At 35.8% G+C, this 25496-nt stretch overlaps 1 pseudogene across 1 annotated transcript; it reads right to left on the bottom strand.

Annotated features, from left to right (window-relative positions):
- Positions 1 to 19946: 19946 nt before the first annotated feature.
- On the bottom strand, positions 19947 to 25248 carry LOC143565543 (putative protein phosphatase 2C 33; annotated as a pseudogene). Its single transcript, XR_013141089.1, has 5 exons — positions 24948 to 25248; positions 23634 to 23996; positions 22906 to 23022; positions 21933 to 22172; positions 19947 to 20596 (listed from the first exon to the last, which is right to left on the bottom strand). The product of XR_013141089.1 is annotated as a putative protein phosphatase 2C 33 (transcript).
- Positions 25249 to 25496: the final 248 nt, after the last annotated feature.

Raw genomic sequence — 25496 nt, 5'->3', positions numbered from 1 at the left:
GCGGTTGGCGTCTTAGTGGAGGCATTCTATAAATTATAAAGAAATGAAATAAGTTTGATGTAAATAGAAATGAATATGAGGGTGTATAAAAATAAAATAAAATTTCAAGTTTGATTGTGAATTCATAGAGTTAGTAAGGAGGAGATGTTAGTGTTAAAAATATAAAACTCTGTATATAAATAAAAATTCGTAAACAAAACGTAAATGATTTTGAGAGGTTGTAGCTTGAAAATTTTGAGATTTTGAGATTTGTAGAGTCAGGAAATCGTACATGAACCACCATGATTTGATATTCCTAGACTAAATTTTTTTTTTAGAAAATACCATGTTGGAGTCTAAACATGTGCACGTACCACCGCGTCTTTTTCATGTTTTAGACTTAAATAACGATAATAACATATAATAAAAAGGGAGATACAACGAGTTGTTAAAAACACTTGTCCACGAACCACCGTGGGTTTTGAGTTTTCAACACCAAATATTTCGATGGCGACCGGAACGCTCGTATTCGACAACTTAAAGTATTGACATGTATAACACGGTTCGTTGGCCTAGAAAAGGAACATTACAATTCAACCATCCCAGGTAAGTAAATCACCTTCGATTCTTGGAATCTTTATGTCAAATGGTCGTTTCATAGTGTTTCGCTCTCTATGATGGCTACAAACCCGATATAAATGCAACCTTTAAGGGATCTTAAATAACGGGATCCAAATTAAGTTTGTGATCCATAAAACACAATATAAAAACTAATGTTTTTGCGTTTAAGGTAAGGATACCTTGGAATACTATGAGAGTGTGTGCATGTGTATATTTTTTTGAAGATAAAATGAAATAAATAAGCAATTAAATATATAAGTGTAATGAACAATCAAGTAGGGTAACACGTATAAGGACCCTATAGAAAAACTATACTAGGCCGTTACGTCTAACCGCCTAACCTATAGTCTTGTCTCTAATACCAATCTATCACACCCCGACCAAAGGCGGCGGAACATGCTCAAGAACATAAGACACTATTTAAAGTGACAATATTTAATCAACTCATTTAAATTCATAAAATCATAAAAAGTCACATAACTTGTTCATACAATAACCGAATTCAATCATAGCAAATAATATATTGTTCATTTTGCTAATATCCTAATAATCTTGATAACGTTTTTCATCAAGTTCTCGAGTCAACCTAAAGTCAAACCTATAACATTGCATAAAATAGAATTTGTCAATACAAAGGTTGGTGAGCAATTTCATAGTTTTGAACAAATAGTATATAATAGGAAATTCCACAACTTGTATATAAAACAATAAATTATAGTAACAATTTAGATAATGAAATCGTTAATAAGAATACATTAACGACACCTTTCTATAAGGGGATGCCAAATAGATTCGGAATTTTATGAAATCGTTAATAAGAATACATTAACGACACCTTTCTAAAAGGGGATGCTAAATATACTCGGATTTATGAATCAACCAACCAAAAGCGGTAAACACATTAGCAATTAAGCATGTAAGCATATAATACCAAATTGAGCATTTATTTAAGTAAGGTATACAATAAAGATTGTGGTTTAAGACTCGAGTATAAAACATTTAATTTGAATAGGTATGCAATAGCACCCCCAAAACGAAAGATGGAAAAACGGGGGATGAAAGTACTCACATTCAAGTAATAAACTTGATTGGTAAAATGACGAGTAACTGGAAGGATGAGGTTTAACGAGCAAAGCCTAGATAAAAGGAAGCATTGTATTAGAAAGGTTGTCTAGGAAATCTTTAAATAAAATAAATGATAAAAAATGCAAACAATTTAAAGTTTAAGGTTTAAAACGTAAATATTTAAGAAATTATAATAATAGTCCTTTAAAAATATAAGTTTGCTCGAACCGGATTAAAGTATCTAGACCTTAATTTTATCAACCTATGTTAAGTAATAAGGTGGGTAAAAATGCAAGAATTCAAGTCCCTTTATAATATAGATACTAAAACGGGTTTTAACGAGTCTTCGGGTTGTTGGTTCGGGTCTTGGTAATTGGTCAAACCCAAAGTCAACTTTCCGAAATAATGAATGTTATGAGATAACTCAATAAAGTCTAAGAAGACTTAACCAAGTATGTAGTTCTATTACTTTAAAACTAACAACGTCCGTTAAGCGAGTGTTCGCTTTTGTCGGTCCAAACTTTGTTATAAGATCAAGTTGGATTCAACATTCCAAGTACTTTAAGAAAATAATTAAAGTCAGTTTATAAATGATTTTTAAAGAAATATACAAGTCTTGATAGCTAGAAACACACTTATGTGTCTTATGCGAGTGAACTCGATTTAGTTCGGTTTGGTTCGGTTTCCAACTCAGAATAAGATCAAGAATCTACCACATGCCCAAACATCAAAGAACTTCCATAATAATTTATAAATGATGATACTTAAGTTTTACAACCAAAAAGTCAACAATAAAGTCTTTAAACGAAAGTTCGGTTTTTGATTCGGATCTTGTTTTGGGTCATGACCGAGGTTAGATTCTACAAACCCATAACCATGGAACTCATAAAAATGATTTTAGAAACTTAAATCTATTATAAAGCATGTTTATAAAATTATTTAATAAAACTAATAAACAAAGTTCGGTTTACGGTTTGGAGCTATTTACGGTTAAACCGAGGCTAGTCTCTACAAACCCATAACCATGGAACTCAAAAAATATGAAATACAAACTAAAATAAGCAGAAGTTAAGCATGGTTAGTAAGCCTAAACAAGTTATATAATTATATATATATCAAGGACCATGTGAGTCCACCATGAAGCCTTGCCTTACGAGGCCCGACACTCCACCGACCGAGACCGGAGAAATGACCACCAAAGTTAACAAGGGGCGTATATTATATATATGTTGTACCACAAGTTATAAGTAATAATATGTTGGTTAGAATCAAGCATTATGGTCAGTTTGACTTTTGAAAGTCAAACTTCCAAGAACAATGAAAAACAACCTTTAGAATCTTGAATTTTGAGAGAGAAGATGAAGTATGAGCAGGGAATAATGAAGCATGAGGGTGTTTATAAATATGATAAGCTTGAAAGGGTCATGCATGAGGTCTAATGTATAAAAATCAAATTGGATAATAGGATGTAAAGCACAAACAACAATAAAACATGCTGCAGGTCTGTCTCCACGCTGCGCGACCAGCCTCTCTGCCCATGCCACGCGGCGCGGCATCATTTGGGGTGAGGTGGGTTGGTCCAGCTCGTCTTGCGTGGTTCGTTTTGCGTCCCGGAAGTTCGTTTTCTATGTAAATTGAGCGTTTTAAAGGCGTTTTCGAATCCGTAACAGAGGTTTTTCAAATTGAACAAGCGTGAAAGATTTGGTTTCATAAAATCCAAATTTTATATATTTGAAATGTTCGGGATATAAATCGGGTCGATTTACAACATAAAAACAAATACAAGATAACCCGAAATTGACGAATGTCACATTATTATTTCGTTATAAGTAATCTTGTTATCATTAACAGCTCAAAAGCTTTGTCAACACATCCTGAGAAGCTTGATTGCATTTAACTTAGTTTCTATCGCCGTCTCATATTCACTTGTTCTACTTTATAAGGTGAGTAATCACTCCCCTATTTTGCTTGTTTTTAATTACTTCTGGGGACTTATGCGTACCTATTATCAAGTTTACATTTTATTATATTCTCAAATGCAAATTGTTTATACTTGTGTTGTGTATCAATTGAGTGACTACTTTCTACTTGATATTTGTTTATGTGTTTATTTATCGCATTCGGAGAGGTCCATCATTTATCAATTGTCACATCATGTCGTAGTGGCCGGCGTCCGATCGCATGACAATGGTTTCACCAACAACTCAATTATTCTATCATGGTAACCAATGCCCGATACTCATGGCAACGGTTTAGCCCACACATCATTATTTGCTTACAATATTTACATCCTACGGTTTGATTGTTTATACGCACGAATAACAGTTTTGCGGTTTTCTTATATTATTATCGTTATTGTCAAAACCGGTGATTTTCTCACTCAACCTCGTGGTTGACAAAAAAATATATTTTGTACGCATTTGCAGGTTATCAAGTTGGATTTTCTATCAAGGTGAAGAACACTTAGTGAGAACTTTTAGGATAAAATGTATACAAGATGGTTTAGATTTGTAATATTCTATGAATTGATATACTTGTTTGTAACTTGTTTGTTTAAATAAATTAAATAGATATTGTCATATATTAATTTGCATGATAGTACCTTGTGAGCTGTGCACAATCAGTTCGCGCCCCAGCATTTTTTCCTTAGGTTGTAGTGTGACACAAGTTGCCGGAATACTCCTCGGGGTCACGCTCAAGATAAAATGACCCCTAACAACTTTCATAGCAACTTGTCTTGGTTAGATTGGTGCATTTCTCTGTTTTTTATCTCGTTATGTATCGTCTTACGGTTTATTACTTTATTTAAGAGAAAATTACACATATGGTACTAACTTGTAACTTAACTGATTCTAGGGCTGAGCACGGTTCGGTTATTAGGTGAAACTGAAACCCAAGTCATCATTTTTTTAATATACAAACCGTTTGGTTTCTCGATTATATTTTGTTTCGGTTTGGTTTTTTTATCAATTATGTGTTGACATTGCAAAACTTTTTAAAAATGAAGATGATGACTTTAAGCTTGTAAGAGCGTATTCGAGTACCATAAATATATTTAATGCAAGAAACAAAAATAAGTGTGTGTTACGTGGAACCATACGATACAAAGTTGCTATAGTAGTAGAGTATAAAATCCAACAAAGTTCTGAATCACAAAACAATAAAGTTTAGTCTTTGTAAGGCCCCGTTACCGGTAGCCCTACTTTCATGTTGGATTTACTCATAAACACAGTTCTAAATATCAGAGTTAATTAAAACATTTACGCGGAATATAAAACTTTCATAAAACATTACATAATTCATAACTTTGTCTCAAAACATCCTTTGTCTTTCAACATTAAAGCATTAAAATTAAAACATCATAAGTCTTCAGGTGCCAGACTCTGGTTCAATGCCACGTGTCTCCTCAAGCGAGCTGCCTCATCCTACTCACCTGCGTGCATACTAAAAGGGCTGAGTGAGTTCTAGTTAATCATACACTATACAATACACATAAACTTATATTCTTTCATTCATACTTTCATACTTTCATACTTTCATTCATACTTTCATTCTTTCATACTTTCATTCTTTCTTTTGTATTAACTTACCTTCATATCTTACGTTATAAAGAGCATTACGCCCTACATTCCTCGAGTATTATTAGGGCTCGGTACCCTCCTTCCTCGAGTATTATTAGGGCTCGGTACCCTCCTTCCTCGAGTATTATTAGGGCTCGGTACCCTCTTTCCTCGAGTATTATTAGGGCTCGGTTTCTCTCTTTCCACGAGTATTATTAGGGCTCGGTTTCCCTCTTTCCTCGAATATTAGTAGGGTTCGGTTCCCTAGTTCTCGAATATTAGTAGGGTTCGATTCCCTCTTCGTTACCATACAACCATACATCATACCTCGAGTATTATTAGGGCTCGGTACCCTTTTCGTAACCATACAACCATGCAACCGTCATTTCCTCCTTTTATTAACTTCATCACGTTCATACACATAAGCATACATATCATACTTACCTTACACATAGCGTTACAACCTGACAGTACGTGCAATATCCGAAGATCGTTCACGTACCATCAAGCAATCATTCATACATATCATATCATTCACATAAGGCATACACTTAACTCTTAGGATAAGCGTATTAACAAACATATCGAGTATGCACACAGCCCCGAAAACATAACACATAAATGGGGCTAGAAACTCACCTGAACACGGTTACGTTCACCGTTAATCGTAATCCCTTTCTTCAGTTGCGCACGGCTGACTGTATAACAAGTACACGTATCAAACAACTATCACTACTCATATCATCTTTCCAGTCTTAACTACTACCCACAACGAACGGGGGTCCGGGGGCAGCGCCCCTGGCAGCGGGGGTCTAGGGGCGGCAGCCCCTAGTAGGGTCCAAGGGGCAGAGCCCCTGGCTGGGGTCCAGCTGCCAGGTCAGCTTGGAAAAATTTTATTTCCATTAACTGTCTTAACACATTTTTCATTAGATTTTTAATTCATTTCCTAATCGAACTTGGCTTTAGGCGAAGTTAAACCTTAGGCGAACTTAGCTTTAGGCGAAGTTAAACCTCAGGCGAACTTAGCTCTAGGCGAAGTTAAACCTTAGGCGAACTTAGCTTTAGGCGAAGTTAAACCTTAGGCGAACTTAGCTTTAGGCGAAGTTAAACCTTAGGCGAACTTAGCTTTATGCGAAGTTGTCATCAGGCGAACTTAGCCGTAAGCGAAGTTATCAATTAGGCGAACTTGGCCTCAGGCGAAGTTATCGCTTTGAAGGCGAAGTTATCGCTTTGAAGGCGAAGTTGCCCAGATGCAGGCGAAGTTGCCCAGATCAGCCGCTGTTTAAGTTTCTGACCAGCATTTCGAGCGATTTTAACACCCTTGCTATGGTTCGACATCACCCCCTACGTTCCCCAACCGTTTCCGGTCGTATATACGCTATAAAGCTCGGATCTTTAAACTTCAAATATCAAGAATCATACCTTTTTGAGCTTGTTTGGATCTCGTTTACTTGTTATCACAACTAATCGCTCTCTCTCTCTCTCTCGGATCTGCCCGGTTCTTCCCTCGGCCGGCGGCGAAGTTGTGTGGTGTGTGTGTGTTTTGGAGTGTGTTAGAAAAGTGATAGAATGAAAGATATTTTTGGGTTTAGGGGGTATTTATATCCCTTAAATCCCATGGACCTAAGGCCCATTCTCATTTAACCCATCTCAATTAATCCAAGTCCATGATCCGCTCCTTACCCGATATTAATTAATTACGCGAAATCACTAAACATAACTTCCTTTATTCAACATTATAAATTTTAGGATGTTACAGTCTTAAACTTCGTTCATCATCTTGTTCATCTTCAATTTTAGTCACAATCTTCATCATCTTCATCACCATTAATTGGTTCAGTTAGGTTTTTTTCGTTAAACAAAATCGAAAATTCGATTTTCAAAAAAAGCAAAATTTTAACCATCAGTTAATGCTTCGGTTTAGTTTTTTTGTTTGATTCGGTTTCGGTTCGGTTAATTCAGTTTTCTCTCACCCCTAGTTGATTCTTATGTCTGGTTTTTTGGTTATATTCTTTCTAAGGGGGAGAACGGGTAAGGTTAAAATATAAAACAACAAAATGAGAAGGGAGAATGAATCTAATTCATTGATCTTAAATTTGGATGGTGGAGATTAATTTAAAAATAAAAATTGATGAGAATGGCATTAAGGTAATAACCCACTTATGATAACTTTCTCTCTTCACATGAAAGGCACATGTTAATTCACCCATCATTTTTAAACATCCATAAATTTGTTATACACCGTGTTTTAAAACAATTACCATAATAACAAACGTTTTTCTATCTTTAATATGAATATCATAGTGTTATATGAAAATAAAAAAAAATTAATGGGTTTTTTATATTTTGTTATTTAATTGTTCATTGTGTTTTTACTTGGTTTTTTTATATTGTGTTACTTGACATGGCGGTGGTGTGTTGGTTTGAGTGCATCTAAGTCTTACCATCTCAAAGTTTTTATATTATGGTAATCCTCCCTAAGCATCGAATTTCGGTTTCACCGTTTTTTAAATTATTAGATATATAAAATTTGCTAAAGAGAACTATCAAAGCTAGTTGGGCCTACCAACACATCCCAAGTTTAGTGTGTTATCTTTTATTTAATCTTATAAATATTTGTATTCTTAAAAACAATCTCAAATTTTTCTATCATTTTCCATTATTTGCATAAAAATTCGGTAAGTATTTGCGACAAAAAAATTTTTGAATATTTTTTAAACTTTTTTTATTATTATTTTTAAAAATTTCTGATTTTTTTTAATATAAAAACGTCAGTTTTCCATCCCCACACTTAAATATCACATTGTCCTCAATGAGACAGGAAAAAACAAAAATTAAAGCACATTTAAATATAAGTAAAGTGGAACAGACTCCCCTGGTAAATATGACGATATTTTATCTCGCGAGTCGTGTCCCGTGCCCTCTAATTCGAACGAAAGCCTGACACTCCAGTGCTCTCTACCAAGCTGTCACTAACGAACGAAAGCGGCAATCAATCAGCAAATGGCCTCCCCACACTTGAATCAAACCATGTATCATAAATATTCCAATATCATCCAGAGCAACCTGAAAGCAAACCAAGAAATAGCCAGCACAAAAAAACAAGAAAAACCCAAAAAAAAAATAAAAGTAAAGAAAAACCATTCTACCGGGTTGCCTCCCGGGAAGCGCTAAGTTTATAGAAGAGTCTTCAGCCAGACTCGCTCCCGAAATCTCACTCAGGAGGCTTTTCTTTTATCCAACCCTGGTCTAACCCGTTTAATTCCACCCTTCCAACATATTTAAACAAATAGCACATATTGAAACTTAAAAGCATTTTAAAACATTCAAACGGGTCAGACCACCAGTACTTAAACTTACCTGGACCAAACCTAATACGTGACATATAATAAAGAAAACAGTTATTCTTGCATTTTAATGTTGTCACACCCGGCCCTGAACGGCGGAAACAGCCGGGCGCGCGCGAGTGGGGATTGATAATTAAGCACGGGCCATTGCAAACATTCAAAGTAAGATTTTCATTGCGCATGAAACGTTTAATACAAATACATTACATTGTTTAAAAATTACATAAAAACATCCAAGTATGAAAACTGTTGAAGATTTCCACGCCATATCCCCTTGCGCGGCGGGAACAACCACGCGCATCGAAGGGATAGAACTAAAATCTTCCAAAAAGCTAGTTTTAGATGTTCAGCGTGAGGTGCTCTAAGTGTGACTCCATGCGCTACCTAGTTATCTCCTGAAAGACACGTAAAACATTTGAATCAGTATAAACTGAGTGAGTTCACAAGTTTTAGTAACTTGATAAATCGTATCGCGTCATAGTCTTGGCGAAAATCATATTAAAACACATTTCTGATTTCATGTCTAAACATATGCTTGATAAACCGTATGAAAACATAGATCTGACAACATATTTCTGATAGGACCGTTCCGCGGGTTACGCGCGAACGTTTCTGGAAAACGTGCTCGTCCATGCAAAGTGGCGCTGCCACTACGAGCTAAAATAATGTAATACCGTCCCGCGGGTTACGCGTGGACATTTCTGAAAAACCGTGCTCGTCCAGGCAAAGTGGCGCTGCCACTACGAGCGAATAATACCGTCCCGCGGGTTACGCGCGGACGTTGTGCCGGAAAACAAGGCGCTCGTCCATGCAAAGAGGTGCGACCCCTACGAGCGGGCTCAATCCCATAGTACTGCCCCATGACCATACTAGGCACTCGTCCATGCAAAGAGGTGCGACCCCTACGAGTGGGTTGATCAAACCAGCAGTCCCTATCCTTAGAGTTCCAATGGTAAAGTGATCACTTACTCGTATCTTGCGCACTCATATCGAAAACCATAGATAACCGTTTGCATTGCTCGTAAATATACCATAATGAAACATTATTTAAACACATAATTGCTTGCATTGCTTGTAAGAGTATCATGATAAAACATAATTTAGGTACGTGTCCCTCGCCCCGAAAACAGTTTAAAAATAGTGAAAACAGTGAAAATAGGGGCTGTGAGACTCACCTGTGGTTCTTGTTAAGGGATTAATCGAGATTCGGGTTTTCTTGGTGTTGGCCTTTGAATTGAAGGTCTAGAATACGATTAAATAACAAGAAGTATATAAGAAATAGGAGAATATAAGGGTTGGAAAGTAGATCTCAAGGTTATAATCTCGGCTTACCTAGTAACAGGAACGGAATTGAAAATAACGGATGCTTGGGAGATGATTAGTGCAAGTTTGCAGTTCTTAAGAGAGAAGTTTGAAGTGTGTTTTGGGTGATAATTTAGGTTACATATTTATAGGCAAACTCAAGGGAACACAATCCCTTGCTTTAGGGGATTGTAATCTTTTCATATCTAGGTGTAATGATGATAAAGTATGGAAATTATTATTATTTATTTAAAAGTGGAGGAGTGGATAAAAGATTCTGATTTGATTTGGACAGTACATGCAGGTCTGTGGTTGGTGAGAGTAGGGTGGCTGACAATTGACTTTTCATGCTACAGTATGCTTTTTCAGGTGCTTTTGTCAGTGTACAGTTAAAAAGTAGAAATTTCTGAAACACGCTACTGTTTCCTTTTGGGCGGGAATAATCCTCCTTAAATCTGGAGATTAGGCTAAGTGTTCTGCGCGTATAACTTTGTGCGCATAGCTTTCTGCGTGAAGGACATTTCTTTGCTGCGGGTAGGTGCGTAACCTTCTCGCAGTTAGGGACATTGAGTTTCATTTGTAGATTCTCCAGGTGGTCTTGGTATTTCAACATAGTGATCAGTCATGTTGAAGTCAATTCCATCTTGGAGCTTCAGACAAACTAGCTCTCAATGTTCCCGCCATGCGGGGAGGTTAGTTCCCTTTCCGCATGCGCATAAACGTTTTGGGATGCACCCGCCTTAGCATCATGCGGGACGGTCAACCCATCAGACAACATAAAGTTAAGTTACATGAAAACATAAAGCCAAAACATTCGCGCATGGCGCACATAACATATGCCCACGCTGGTTCTTACATCGCGCGCTCGCGAAGGGCGCACATAACGTGCCCGCGCTGACTCTAACATAGCGCGCTTGCGCAGGGCGTACATAACACATGCCCGCGCTGATTCTAATATAGCGCGCTCGCGCAGGGCGCACATAACGTGCCCGCGCTGACTCTAATATAGCGCGCTTAATATTCACAATCATCTAATTATTAGGTTGATTACTTAGTTTATAGGGTTGGGAAATTACCGGGTGTCACAAATGTTGTCCTATAATTCTTAATGAACCATTTTTGAACCCTCAAAACATGTCGATCCAAGCACTTTCGCTCCCTCTTCTGTGGCTTTGTCGATTTCGGTGGCGATCCACTATCTACTTCCTCCACAGGCCTGCTAACATTCCTACGATGTGGCGACTCAAGTACCACCATATTCTGATCCTCCTCCGTTGCCACTTCCTCTTCTTTTTCGTTTGGTGCACACTTGATCTCCATTGTTGGCTTCCCCATGATTAGTGTTTCTAAATAGATAAGATCGCCAACAGGGTCAAATTCTGCATGTTCGTCGAAAACTGGTAAACCCACCAATTCATCACCAAACTCAACCTCCCAAGATGGTACATGCTCATTCTCTTCGTCATCTTCCATCTGGTCAAGTGGCTCCACAACGGAATTCAGGGGATTATTGACCAGATAGATCTATTGAGTGAGAGAAAGTGGCCTATAGCCCTCTCTAAAACTGATGAATCAAAACCTATCGTCCTTCGCTCAGATCCGTGTAATCAGGTAGCTCCAACTCCATCTCCATCTCTTCTATCACGCCCTCATCATCATTATTTCATAATTCATCATCTGTTTCATAGACGACTTCCTGCTCCTTGTAAGAAAACCTCTCATTTTGAATTCTAGCACTTATCTCGTATTCCTCTATCTTACGGAGTCTTTCTAATTCTAACAACCTATCAAGCCTATATTCGATTGCCTTAATCTTTTAGAGTCTTTCACGTTCCTCTTGTTCTGCTCTTTCCAACATCTATATAAAATACTCCTAAACTGACTCGATCTATTAGACATATTAACTAGACTTAATAAAATAAAACACAAACTAAATTATCCTAAACACGACTAGACACGCTGAATCTAAGACACTGACTCACAAGACACAGCACAACTCAAGACACAAAAGACCAACTAATCAATTAAGTTCAATCAACGCTAGTTTCGCTATCGCCTAAGTATCCCCAGCAACGGCGCCAAAAACTTGATGTGCAAAACTGTCTATTAAAAACTTAACTTAATCTAGACACTCTAGTTTTAAATTTATAAATCTAGACTATCCTAATGCTAGACCACTAGACAGGCAAATGTACCTATCGACTGTAGTAAAGCCTAATGAAGTCCGGATATCGAACCCAAAGGACACTAGCGACACCTAAACTAGACTCTGATTAATAACTAAAGTGAATTAATAGATTTAATTGATTTGTGTGCTTTTTAATTATTAACTATAAACTAAATAATACTTACTCTAAAACTAGACACGGAAAAATCGGTTTAGAACTCAAATAGGAGAAACAACTACCTAGGCAAGGAATCCTACTAGTCAACTCGTAAACTCTCGGAATTGGATTTATGATTGGTACCGTATTCTAAAAATATGAAATTTAAGGAATAACTAAAGTAAGCTAGATCACCTCCCGGTCTCACCAACAATACCTAAGAACCCTAAATATCATGTAAAGCTCAACGGTTTAATAGTTCGGATCACCTCCCGGTCTCACCTTACCTAACTATGCTAAGGTACCCAAAGATTAAATTACCTCCCGGTCTCTCTAATCATAATATACCGTAAGGCGCAAAGGGGTATTCTTATTGAATTCGGTTATAATTCGGATCTGTAAGAATCTAAATAAGTCTAGGGTAACTCACTCCCGTGCAATCACTACCCAAACCCGCAAAAGACCAAAACATACGACACTTAATTACCTCCCGGTCTCTCAAGTGACAGAATAAAAAGTATCTCTAAACTCTCAATTACCGTTCCTATGGAATACGTTAACAGTATGCCATAAACTAGTTGTAAACACACAGTAAACAACCTAATATGCATCCATACATGAAAGACATTCACAAAGACGCATATGGAATAAAAACTGGTTATATATTAATACCAAGTACGCATATGCATCACAACCCAATAAAATAAAAATTTTACCAAAACATGAACCAATGAATAACTAATCCAAAACCAAGAATAAAACGAGTCTAAAAAGTACTCATCCCAACCCAGGCAGTATAAAAGTTTAGCCAATCATGATTAAAAACAAAGAAAAATAAAATAAGTATTGTGGTTCATGACAAAAGAAATAAAAATAAATGATTAACTTGCCAAATAGCTTAATTTCTTCTTTTAATATGACGATTGGTAAATCTTTTAAGCACAGTAACCGTCCCCACTTCACTAGTTGAACTCTTTCTTCTCGTATATGCTCCCACCCCCTTCAACAATTACTAACACCTTCTTTCTTGCGACATAAGGTCCTCCCCCCCCCCCCCCCCCCCCAAGATGTCGGCCTTCGCATGCCTTTTATATCCAACTAATACCTTTCCTTCAAATTTCCATCAACCTAGAAAAACCCATGTGGGGCCGTTATAAAATTTAATAGTGCTCAGCCCACAATTCATCACATTCAATTTATTAGCCCACACAAAACCATAGAGTCAAAATGAACTCCAGTTTTCTTTTAGTTGCATTCCTTTATCCCTCATGAGTTGATCTTCACAATACATGATTTTTATTCACCAACTGAATTTTATAAATGTGGCATCAACGTTGGAGCAAAGCATATCGTTTTCTTTTACACACTTGTGTCATTTTTCTTTTCATCTTTTTCTTCATGCTTTACAAAGTAAAAAAAACATATTAATATTTTATAATAATAATATCGATGACTTCATAGTTCATATGAATTAATATGATGTAAAATGTAATATTTAATACAATATTAGCTTGCTCTTTCTTGAAACTTTTGAAACTTAAACACGAACCAACCGATGGTACAATTTATTAAAAACAACCCAAAAGCCACTCAAAAGTATAGAAAATAGTTAATAGTTATATATAATTTAGCTCATATCATGACTTCACTTTCCAATTCCACATGTGCAATTTCTTTTATTGCAATATGTTTTAAATATACGCTCATTTAAACCTTCAAAGTCTTGACACAGATTGACATGGGTGTTTGGTCCCAAAACCAACTTGTTGGCACAATCAATTACTCTGTAGTTGGATCCACTGAGACCAACGCTAGGATTGACAATAGTGAGAGTAGAGTTTTCGTTCAAGAAACTTTTGAAACGAAAATACCATGTTTATAAACAGTGGCTTGCATTCGAATCTCCTGTCATTATGAAAGAAAAAAGTTATAAGAATTAACCCTGAATAATTAATAAAAATATAATTAATATAGACAAAGTAAAATATATAAAGATTAATAAATAGATATTTATATCCTAATCCATGAGAACCATCTCCATCAAGAAATCCTCATTGATGTTTTTGTTATCCTTGTGGTCCATAGTCTTAAAGCTCTAACCTTAACAATTGATGGAGATGTTTTCATAACATCGATTTCATACAACATGGTAAATCTTTCAACTTCCGTTGTAATCTGCTATAATAAAATTATAAAAGAGTTGAGTCAAATAATAATTTGAAATATAAAAAACATAATTAAGGGTTGAGAAACTTACATTGCACAATATTTGAATGGCAGAAGAGTCGTATGATTATGGAGAATGCATATGTGGGTGGAGGTTATATAGTAAGTTGTGGAGATAATTATGTTTGTTAAACCTCATATGTTTAGAAACATTCTAATTATACACATTATAGACATTATTATATATAGTAAAGCATATATATAAATTATACATACAATCTTTATAACCTCCAAAAATAAAGCAAAAATTAATATTGTTATATATCAAGTTTAACAGTTTCATTGTATAACGTTTTTATTCAATCAGTTTATAATTAGTTATAAATATACAGTGAATATTCCAGAATCATATAATTAAAATCTCCAAAAATAAATCAAAAATTAAATAATATAAATAACAGCATAAATAATATTTCCTTGATTATCGTTTTTATTGTCAAAGTGTTTAATATAATTTGAATTTCAAATTATTTAAAGATTTATTATGTATATCAAACAAAATTATAAAATATTTAAATTTCCAATTATAACCGATTACATTTAATTTACAGTCAAACAATAAATTAGATTTGCAAATATTATGTAAATTGATTAAAAAAATTATAATTCCAGTATATTAAAGGGCAATATTATATATGAAATAAATAATTTTAAAACACATTTATTAAAAATTATAATTAAAAAAAGAGAAATCGAACTTTCAGATTTAGGATAAAAAAGAATCAGAAATTGGCTGGAAAAATAATCAGTAATAGGTAAATTTTTGTTGCAACATAGGACGGAATAAATAATTTTAAAACAAATTTTTTTTTTAAATTATAATTAAAAAAAGAGAAATCGAACTTTCAGATTTAGGATACAAAAGAATCCGAAATTGGCAGAAAAATAATCTGAAATAGGTAATTTTTTGTGCAACATATGACGGGAAATTACCTTCAAAATATTGGCCAGAAAAGAATTCGATATTCAATCATCTCTGATGAACCATCAATTAAACGGACAAATCCTTATTGATTCGTCTCTGATGAACAATCAATTGAACAGACACGACGATATTGGAGAAATCCATAAACATTGAAGTGAAGGAATTCAAAGTAAATCAATTGTTGTTAGATACTGTAGATGTCGGATATGAGCGGCCGGAAATTAGGGTTGATATGTTTCAGAGGTTATTTGAAGAATAATGAGTTTGAGAATTGGGTGTGGATTATGTGTTGAATAAAATAAATGATTAATAGGTGGAAAAGATCAATATGGAAACATGGTGAGTTGGATGCATAGGTGGATAGCCTAGTTGATTGCCATGTGGACAATTGTAATGCTTTAATAGTATTGTTAGATTGTTAGATGTTAGATTAGATGTGATAATTTTTTGGTATTTTTCATTATACTTACATATTATTATTACTCAACGTTGTTAAAAATATTTTTTTAAAAAAACACAATGATGAGTGAAAGGCACGATGACGAAAAAAACACCATTACAAACATAAATACACAATACGAAAAAAAATACACGATGGTAAGCAAAAAAGACACAATAACGTAATTTTAAATTTAATTTTTATATAATAAAATTATACTCATATTAAAGATAAAAAACGCTTGGTTTTAGGGTAATTTTTATTTTTTTAAAATATCATATGAAAAAGTTCTATACTTTATAAAATGATGGGGAATTAACATGTGACTTGCATATTGAGAGAGAATATGTGTACTATTACTTTTATACCATTTTTCCTTTGGTCCCAACTTGACACATGCCAATTTAGACGTGCACAAATCGGGTATTTTTAAAACCCGAAACCGGGTAGGAACAGGGTATTTTCAGATCAGGTACAAAATTGGTACCGGTTCTAGTCAAGAACCGGGTAGGAACCGGACCCGACCCGATGGAATAATATGGGAACCCAATGGAAGCGGGTCCGGTTTATACCTAAAAACCAGGTACACGTTTGTTGAGTTTTAAACAAAACTAGTCGTTAGGAACCGGTTCCAACGGCTATATAGCCGTTTTGAAGCGTTGGAACTGGTTTTTAACCATATATAACTAACACAGATACTATAAATAGCTAGGTAGTGTGTAGAAATTGTTAAACCACTTTTAAAACTCTAAAACACACTTTAAAACACAAATAAGCTTAAACCGGCAATCAATGCAAGTAACGAGGATGTTTTTATGGTCTTCGACACACCACGATGCCCCGAGGTTTGGGTTCATTTTGATTTGTGTGTCATGACCGACTTACAAGAAATGGCGCGGTGCAAGTATTGTTCCAAGTTTCTAAAAGCGGGGTCGAACTCCACATTACGAAAGCATACCAATAAGTATTGTCGTGAGAAAAAAATTTGAATTCCAAAAAAGTGGAAGCGGGAGAGTCGTTCGGCTCTACAACTCAAGCACCTACCGCCGTCGGTAACAACGCTTAATCGTTGTAGAGCATGGGGATTAAAACGACGAACCTTGTTTTTATTTTAAGTTGTTATGTTTAATAATGTTTGTAATATGTTGTGTTCTTATAATAAAATGTTCGTCGTTATTGTAATCAAGTGAAGGAATAATAAAAAATAAAGTATGAATAATAAGAAATAAAATATGACAAATAATAAACAAAACAAAACTAGTTAATAAACAAAGCAAAATTAAAATTACTTGAAATTTGATCGATTGGTTCGTGTTACAAATTAAGTTACTAAAACAAATAAAAATTACAATTCTTCAAAATCTTCTTCTTAGTCTTCGTCCTCGTCTTCTTCACCACCCGATATCCCGGATGAAAGCCCTTCTTCCACCTCCTCATTATGAATGGACGCTCTAGTGGTATTTCGCCTTCAAAGTTGGCCTTGTGTTGTATACGATCCACCGCATCAAATGATCCTTTAGGCAAATGCACACCTCTAGAGACTCGGGAGTTAGTTGTGTTCTTAGTATCGATAATACCCTCCTCGTCCCACTAAGAGAAAAAACCGATTCTGAAGCTACCGTTGAACTTGGACACTAAGTAAGTCACGAGCCATGGCGGATAGAATAGGAAATTCGTTTTGTTTTCCTTTCCACAAAGCCAAAATATCAATGTTGCGAATTTCATCGACCGTTGCACCCTCAACATAGTTTGCTCCACTATATCGACCAAGTTCACTTGTTGGTGTGTTTCCCCTTTGCCGCTTAGCCGCCGACTCACGAACAACATTCATCAAATTTATAAGCTTGTCCTTACACGGCTTACTAGTTGTTTGCCTCCCAAAAGACGACCTTGAGCTTGGACAAAAAAGTTGAAAATAATGATCATAAAGTTCTTGAAGGGATTTATTATAGTTATCATTCACTTCCATCGACAACTTCAGGTCGATCTCGTGCATACCATGTTGTCATATATTTCCTCGATCAATGTCTCAACCCCGTTGACATTCCAATAGGGGTTTAAAGCGGCGGCACAAGTAACCATCGGCGGTATGTCTTCATAATATTTTAGAAAATTTTCCTTCATTACCTTACAATATCATTTAAAAGCTCGTTCTTCTCCTCAAACTCTCTAAAATTCAAGGAGATGTTGTACAATTCTTGCAACACCCAACAACTAGTAGTATAATAAACCCCTGATAACTTAGTTGTTGCGGTTTTAAAAACATCAAGATACTCTAAGAAATAACCGACATTGACCCAAACACGATCAGGAAGCAAATCGGCCTCTCATAGATCAACAAGAGTGTTATGAAAACTTTGTAATGTTTCCCGTTGGGCAAAAGCACACTTGAGCATATGACAAGTTGAGTTCAAACGGGTTGGAACGTCCCAATTCGGCCCCAAATATATTTTTTCAACCAATTTGCAATAGTTTTTATATTCAAGATGTCTTCTTTTACCACTTTTGAAAACATCTTATAACATAAATCTAAAGCACGTCAATCTGAGTCCCATGTTTTCATTGCCGAGACCTTGTTGAACACCCAAATTGATAATATGTGCAACACATCGAACATGAAAAAAATTCTCGTAACAAGGTGGTGAATATTTTATGATAAATTTTTCTACCGCCTTTGAATTGTTTGATGCGTTGTCAAACGACATCGAAAATATTTTTTTTCTCAAGTTATAAGTCGTTATTACCTCATTTAATTTCAAACAATTTATCGGTTGATGTGGGTACGAGAAGTTTTCAAAAGCGATGGTGCGTTTCATCAATTGTCAAGACACTGGATCAACCCAATGAGCGGTGACACAAATGTAGGATTCCGGTAACCCGTGTGGTACCGACCAAACATCACTAGTTAAACTCACACTTGCTTGTAAAGTTTGAAAAAAGTCGATTAAATCTTTTTTGCACACTCCCACAATTTGATACAATGACGTCTAAGGGTAGTACGACTTACATGTGTGTATCGCGGTTGTAGAGTTTCTCGAATCAAGGCCGTCAACCCGGGGTTGTCAAAGTGGTTAAACGGCAAACCTTGCTGAATAACGAACTTTTCCATTCTATCATGAACCCGGTTCATGTTGTAACGAAAGAATGTACCATCTTGACCCAATTCTACTTGGTCGGTTGCGGGAACTTCTTTCAAGGCCTTGCAAAATTTTGTGTCGATGTGCTTTTAAAGTCGAGTTAGAATCTTGCTTTAAGAAAGTGCCACAAAATTTGCAACGAGCCTTAACGTCAACGTTGATCAACTCAACCAAATCTCAATTCTTCCATACATCTTCTTTGCGGGTATGCATGAGGACCCGCACAACTTCAGGGTCTTCTTCACCACCAACCGGGTCAATAAAAACGGATGTAGAAACCTTCTTGTTAGCCTTGTTGTTAGCCTAGTTGGTGCTTGCCGTAGTAACCACTAAGAAAGGGTGGAAGTGAAAACAAAACGAAGGCGTAGGTTGGTCAGGGTTGTAGAACGAGTGTAAACCGAGAAGTATTTTTAGTGTTTTGAGTTTGGTGGTAAAACAATGGATAACAAATCAATTTATATGGTTCATGGACATCAAAAACCGGTTCCAACGGCTATATTACCGTTGGAACCAGTTCCAATGGCTCTTTTTGAGCTGCAGGATCATTTATTGCCCAAAACCCGACAGAACCAGTTATTCCATGTACGAACCGAAACCGGGTACGACCCGATTTGGGATATAATATGAGGAACCGGGTAGGACTTTCGGGTATATCAATACCCACACTGGGTATTGGGTCCCACCGGGTACGACCTGGAACCGGTTCCGGGTCGGATCTGAAACCGGTTATTTTGTGCACGTCTATGTCAATTAATTATGTTTTTTCACACTTCTCATTTTTGTTGGCCTTTGTAAAATAACCTAACTCGTGGGAGAACATAGTTAAAATAAAAATTAAGTGATACCACATAAAAATAACTTTGATGACACATTAGTTGAGTTGAGAGGTCTTAGGTTCACGTGTCCATATAATAGAAATTCATCGTTCAAAGACAATAAAAAGAAATATTAGTCAGTCACAAAATTTACTTCCATATAAATATGATCAACATAACATTTAATTCACAATTCACAATCCTGAAAAAAAAAAAAAAAAAAAAGGAGCAAGATCTGGTTCCACAAAATTCCCTTTCCACCCTTCAAAATCCCCCAAAAAAAATATTAAAAATAAAAATAAAAACAAATGATATCCCAACCCAACCCTCTAAAACAGCAGGGTTCTTCACCAACTGCTAAAAGCCTGGCTGTTTGTTCATCCTTTTTTACAATCTTTTCTTTTTTAATGGTTGAACTTTAACACGAACAATCAAAGCAAAATGACGAAAATACCCCGCGTTTTCAACCAGCATATGCTTTCCATCCAGGCTCTTGGTTCTCATCATCCTCACCAGGAACGAAGCTCGGGAGGGTTAATAATGTGTTCAACCGCGAAACGCCCTCAAGGGCAGACCAGTCTTTTCCGGTTTCAAGGTTCATGGTGGACGGTGACTCGTCTTCATCCTCATCTTCATCTTCCACATCCTTCCCATGATCCAACTTGGTGCCAGAAGTTGTTGATGAATGTAAGCCCAGAAACAGGCAGACAACCGTGCAATCATCAACTTTTGAGGTCGGGTATTTGTGCTTCCATGCGCGAACCGCTGACTCAACCACGGCCTGTGCTGCACGCGAATGTGGTTCGGTCGATGCGACGATTTCAATCACTTCTTCGTTTGAAAGCACATCCCATACCTGTTAATGTACGTGCCAGATAACAAAAATATGTCTCGGTATAAACACTTGTACATGTAGATTTAACTATGATACATATAACCGATATAACCGAACCCAACCCAAAACCGACAACTGGTTTACCAAAAACCAAATTTCTAGTTCAATTTTGCACGTATCGAAACCAAAAATAACGAACGAAAAGCTAAAAACTGAAAAGCTGACAAATTGAATGTTAAGTAACTTATAAAAAAATTAACAAATTGCGTAGTCCATAAATTTTAGACCCAAATTTGTAATAATCAATTAATCATAATTAACATAAAACCAAGTTTCAAGCCAAATTTATTACTTTTGCCACTATATATTTGCCCAAAATGGCAAAATCCGGAAAAAAACCGATTTTTGTTATTGGATTTATAGATTTAATTTTATTTTTGAACGTTAAGTAATTTATATAAAACTAATAAATGGTGTAGCCCAAAACTTTAGGGCCAAATGTATAATAATCAAATAATCATTATTAACACATTTTGGGCCTAAAGTTAATTGATTGATGGCTGATTTCATATTTCAAGCACAAATTCATTATTTTGGGCCATTGTTTCCCGCAATGTTTTAAAAACCGGCATTTTACTTGTACCGGATTGAGCTTAAAAATGGTACAACCGGTTGAACCGGGTTATACCGGAAGGTTCAACCGGTTGAATAGTTTACCTTATAATTTCCTATAATTGTAACTTCAATCCAAATATAACCCAAAACTAAATGATTCTCATAACAAAAAATAATCCAAAACTTAATCCATATTAAAAAAATAATGCAAAAGCAATCAAATTTAAAAAAAAAAATAGTTCTAAAGTTTACACGTTTAAATGTTAATTGTTGGGTTAAAAGTATTTTTGAAAAAATATGGGCCGCAACTATCAAAATTTTCTCGGGCTTAAAACAGGTTTGCCGGCAAAAACCGGTATTTTAGACAAAAACCGTCGGTACGATGTTCTAGCAAACCGGTCATAAATACCGGACTCAAAAAACCGGCCTAGTGTGCAAAATCCGGTTTAACCGGTTCAACCGGCCGGTTTGAACCGGTTTTTAAAACACTGGTTTCCCGTTAATTTCAAACACAAAATGGCAAAAACCAAAAATCCCGAAACCTAATCGAAACCATTGTAAAAAACAAAAACCAAAAACACAAAAATAAACCGAAGGGTTTTTGGTTCGGTTTCAGCCCCAAACCGACCCCCGCACACTCTCAGTTTTCTACTTAAAAGGTAATCATGTATTGAACATGTTCATGAAGAACAAAATAGGTAATATATACATATATATATATATATTTTGAGGGATTTCATACCCCGTCAGTTGCTAGGACAACAAATTCGTCTTTTTCTGTAAGGTGTCTATAGGAAACTTGAGGGACGGAAATGAGACCATAATCCTTTAGACAAAAATCTCCAAAAGCGCGGGCCATGGCTAGCGCGGGCCATGGCTAGCCCGGGAGAATCGTTATTTGGTAGCCAAACTCTAGCAACTTCAGGTTCATCCCGTAAGGCAAACACGCGCCCTTTACATCTACGAATCCGCTCAGCTTCCTCTACATAACATTCACACGTAAAACAACAAAATCAATAAAAAATAAGTACCTCATCCATAGCAATTCTTTTGTATATTCCATATTTTAGCCACCCGTTTGCTACTCGAGATCGGCTCACTAAAAGCTCGAAATAGAGACGAGCTTATACAAGCCCGAGCCTAAAAATAAGATTGTTTAATAAACGATCCCAAGCTTCATTTATCAAGCTCGGGCTGGCACGTGAGCCTAAACAAACCTATTATTAATATAACTTTAATATTCTATCTATTTATTATATATAAGATAAGATTAGTTGAATAATATATTATTCTATACATACACTTAATTATTATAAGTATATACACAATAGTTTATTAAAATAGTAAACCAGCTGCACACGAACTTGAAAACATTACTCACAAGTCGCGCTCGAACTTTAGAAATAAAGCTTGAAACGAGCTGAGCTCAAGCTCGAACTCTTGCAAGTTAAACGAACGAAGCCCAAGCTCAGCCAAACTCAGGATCGGTTCGGCTCGTTTACTCCCCTATTAAACAATTTAGCTAATATTCGACCCATTTATCTATAAAAATGTTCAAAAACGTTTTCGGGTCAACCCAACCCGTCCAAACCATGTTCACTCATTACCCAGCTCGCATAACCGACCCATTTTGCCACCTATGGAATCCATAACACTCAAAAGTCCCATTGGGAAAAAACAAACAAATAAGGTAAAGTTTTTAGAGAGAGAAAAACCTGGGAGGTTCGGTTTTAGATCCACCGTCAACTAACAGGGACGAGAGAGTTATCTTTATCCCGCGTACACAATACGGCCCTCGAGTCTCCAATGTTTCCAATTATAAGATGTTGACCCTATAACCCAAAAAAAATAAAAAAAAAACTTTCAAGTACAATAAAAGATAAAAGCTAGTATTCATATAGAATAACTATGTTTAAACTATAAAACATATTGCTAATTGCTATTTTCCCTTCATCTTTTATATTTTGGAATAAAAATGCCCAATAAGTTTAATTAATGACATAAAACCTATTTTTTAAATGTTAGAAAATAAACCGTTTAAGCGGGTCAGCGGGCCATGTTGACCCAAACACGACCCCGTTTAACCCAAAAATATTATAATTTAATTTAATATTAATACTCTAAAATCACAAACTTTAAAATAAAATATATATTTATATAGAATAACCACGTCTAAACTATAAAACTTCTACCTTTAATACCCAACAAAAATAAGTTATGACAAAAAACATAATTTTTTAAATCATAAACAGCAAATCGGTTAAACGGGTCAACCTGGCCCAACCCATTTAACTATATATGTCCACCAGCTCAACCCAAAACTAACCCAAACCCATTTAGACCAAGTCCAAAACCCACAAATTTTGTAAAAGAAATCCACACCCCAAATAAAAATCCAAAAAACCATATTCCAGTTAAATTAAAAACGTTTAAAAAATCTAACCTGTTTGACCAACGTCACTGCAGTCGTCCCACTACAGAAGCAATCAACACTTGCATACATACTCAACTCTCTATCCATTACTTTAAAAGCCTTCAAAAAAGATTCTTTTAGGGTTTGAAAGATTTCCGGGACCTTATCGGTTTCTTCAAAATTAGTGTCTGGTGAAGTAACCGATGTCCCTTCAGTGTTTACGCCACCGACAATCTCCCGAAGAACATCATCGGTGTTCTTAAGGTTGACTTCCCAATGTGCACTTAGCTTTAACGGGAGTGAATCTCTAACCCGTTTAGCAACCATGTGACCAAACGGGCCGTGCCCATCAAACACACCACAGAACACCGTGTCGGTTGTTGACCCGAAATTCTGAAAAGTTGAAAATATGTCACAACAATATAGTTACAATAATAAAGTAAACCTTATAATAAAAAAAATATTAGGAGGTTGTGTATGTTAGAAAAGACTTTGGATGACTTTCAACACGTTTGACTTTAGGAAATTTTTTTTATTTGGTCCGTTTGAGATAAAACACAACCTAAATTGAACCGTTTAAAAGTAACATCTAGTGGCAAACACCCTTACATGTTAAACATAAACATATTATGTTTCTCATTATTTGACTGTTTTAAGGTTAAATTATCAATTCAGTTTTACTAAATGATAAAATAAAGTGTAATAATCACCCCTCTATTTAAGAGACTTTTGCACCCATCAAATGATAAAATAAAGTGTCATAATCTACCTTATTTACACAAAAGTCTTGTTTGGTCATTCAAATATATTAGTTTTTAAAACAATCAAAAGTTTCAAACATTCAACAACCAACTACGTGAGTATTACATCAATCAACAAAAGTAAAGGGGGTCGAAAATCCTAACCCGGCCCGAAACATAACACAAATATAACAGTTTTAGGTTGTGCTTGGATTGACCTATTTAACCCATTTAGCTTAATAAAACAAGTCGACACGTTAAAACTAGTTTATAAAAAAGAAAACTATATTTTATAGGTCAACCCGTTAACACATTTGTTGCAACCTAGCAGCCTGTTTATGACCCGTTTATGATTGAATTACAACCTCGCCCATTTGACTCATTCAAATAAATGGGTTATTTTTGGTTACACCAATAAATACATGGGCCATGTAGGTTCATCAGTTAACCCCCACCCATAACCCATCAGCCCGACAAGACTGACACCCCTAAAAACTAGATCCAAACACTATTTCCTACAATCCATTCTATTACGGTTGTTATGTGATTCTTATTCAAAATCACATAAATCACTTTCATTTAGCACGAAATGAAAATAACTAACCTCCCAAACAATCATGGCATCTTGATTGGTTCCTTTCTTGCCTTGTTGAGTAAAGAGTGAAGCAACTTCACTAGACTCGTTCAAGAACATCCGACCTGCAATTCTATGAAGTTGTTCTTCCCTCCGGTAATCAAACGACCGCAACCGCGGCGGCCTTTTTCTGGAAGGTTTCTTTTTTCCAATCCCTAAAGCTGATGTCGGGAAACTGGGAGTGGGGTCCCGCTTTCTTGCAGAAAGCAGGACCCCATCCGCAGGGCCCGGATAATGCTTAAAACGCACTCCAGACCACCTTCCGTAACAAACACTCGATTCTCGATTGAGGGATCCGTTGTAGATCCCGTTCTAAACACCAAATTTCTTGATTTGTGTGTTCTTCAAATCAACAATACTGCTAAAGTTTAAAGATTCTTTTCTTCAAAATGTTGAACATACTCGATTACAGTTCGTCCTGAATAAACAAACAAACAAACAAACGTACCCAGTAAGATCCCGGACTTAAAAGAAACCTCTTTTTTTTTTAACAGACATAAAGTATAGAAAAGCAATAAA

The sequence above is a fragment of the Bidens hawaiensis genome, unplaced genomic scaffold (genome assembly GCF_021521415.1).
Source record: "Bidens hawaiensis isolate Kalapana, Puna unplaced genomic scaffold, B.hawaiensis_p1.1 tig00022403_1, whole genome shotgun sequence".
Taxonomy (NCBI): Eukaryota; Viridiplantae; Streptophyta; class Magnoliopsida; order Asterales; family Asteraceae; genus Bidens; species Bidens hawaiensis.
This window is presented reverse-complemented; position numbering and strand designations above follow the sequence as displayed.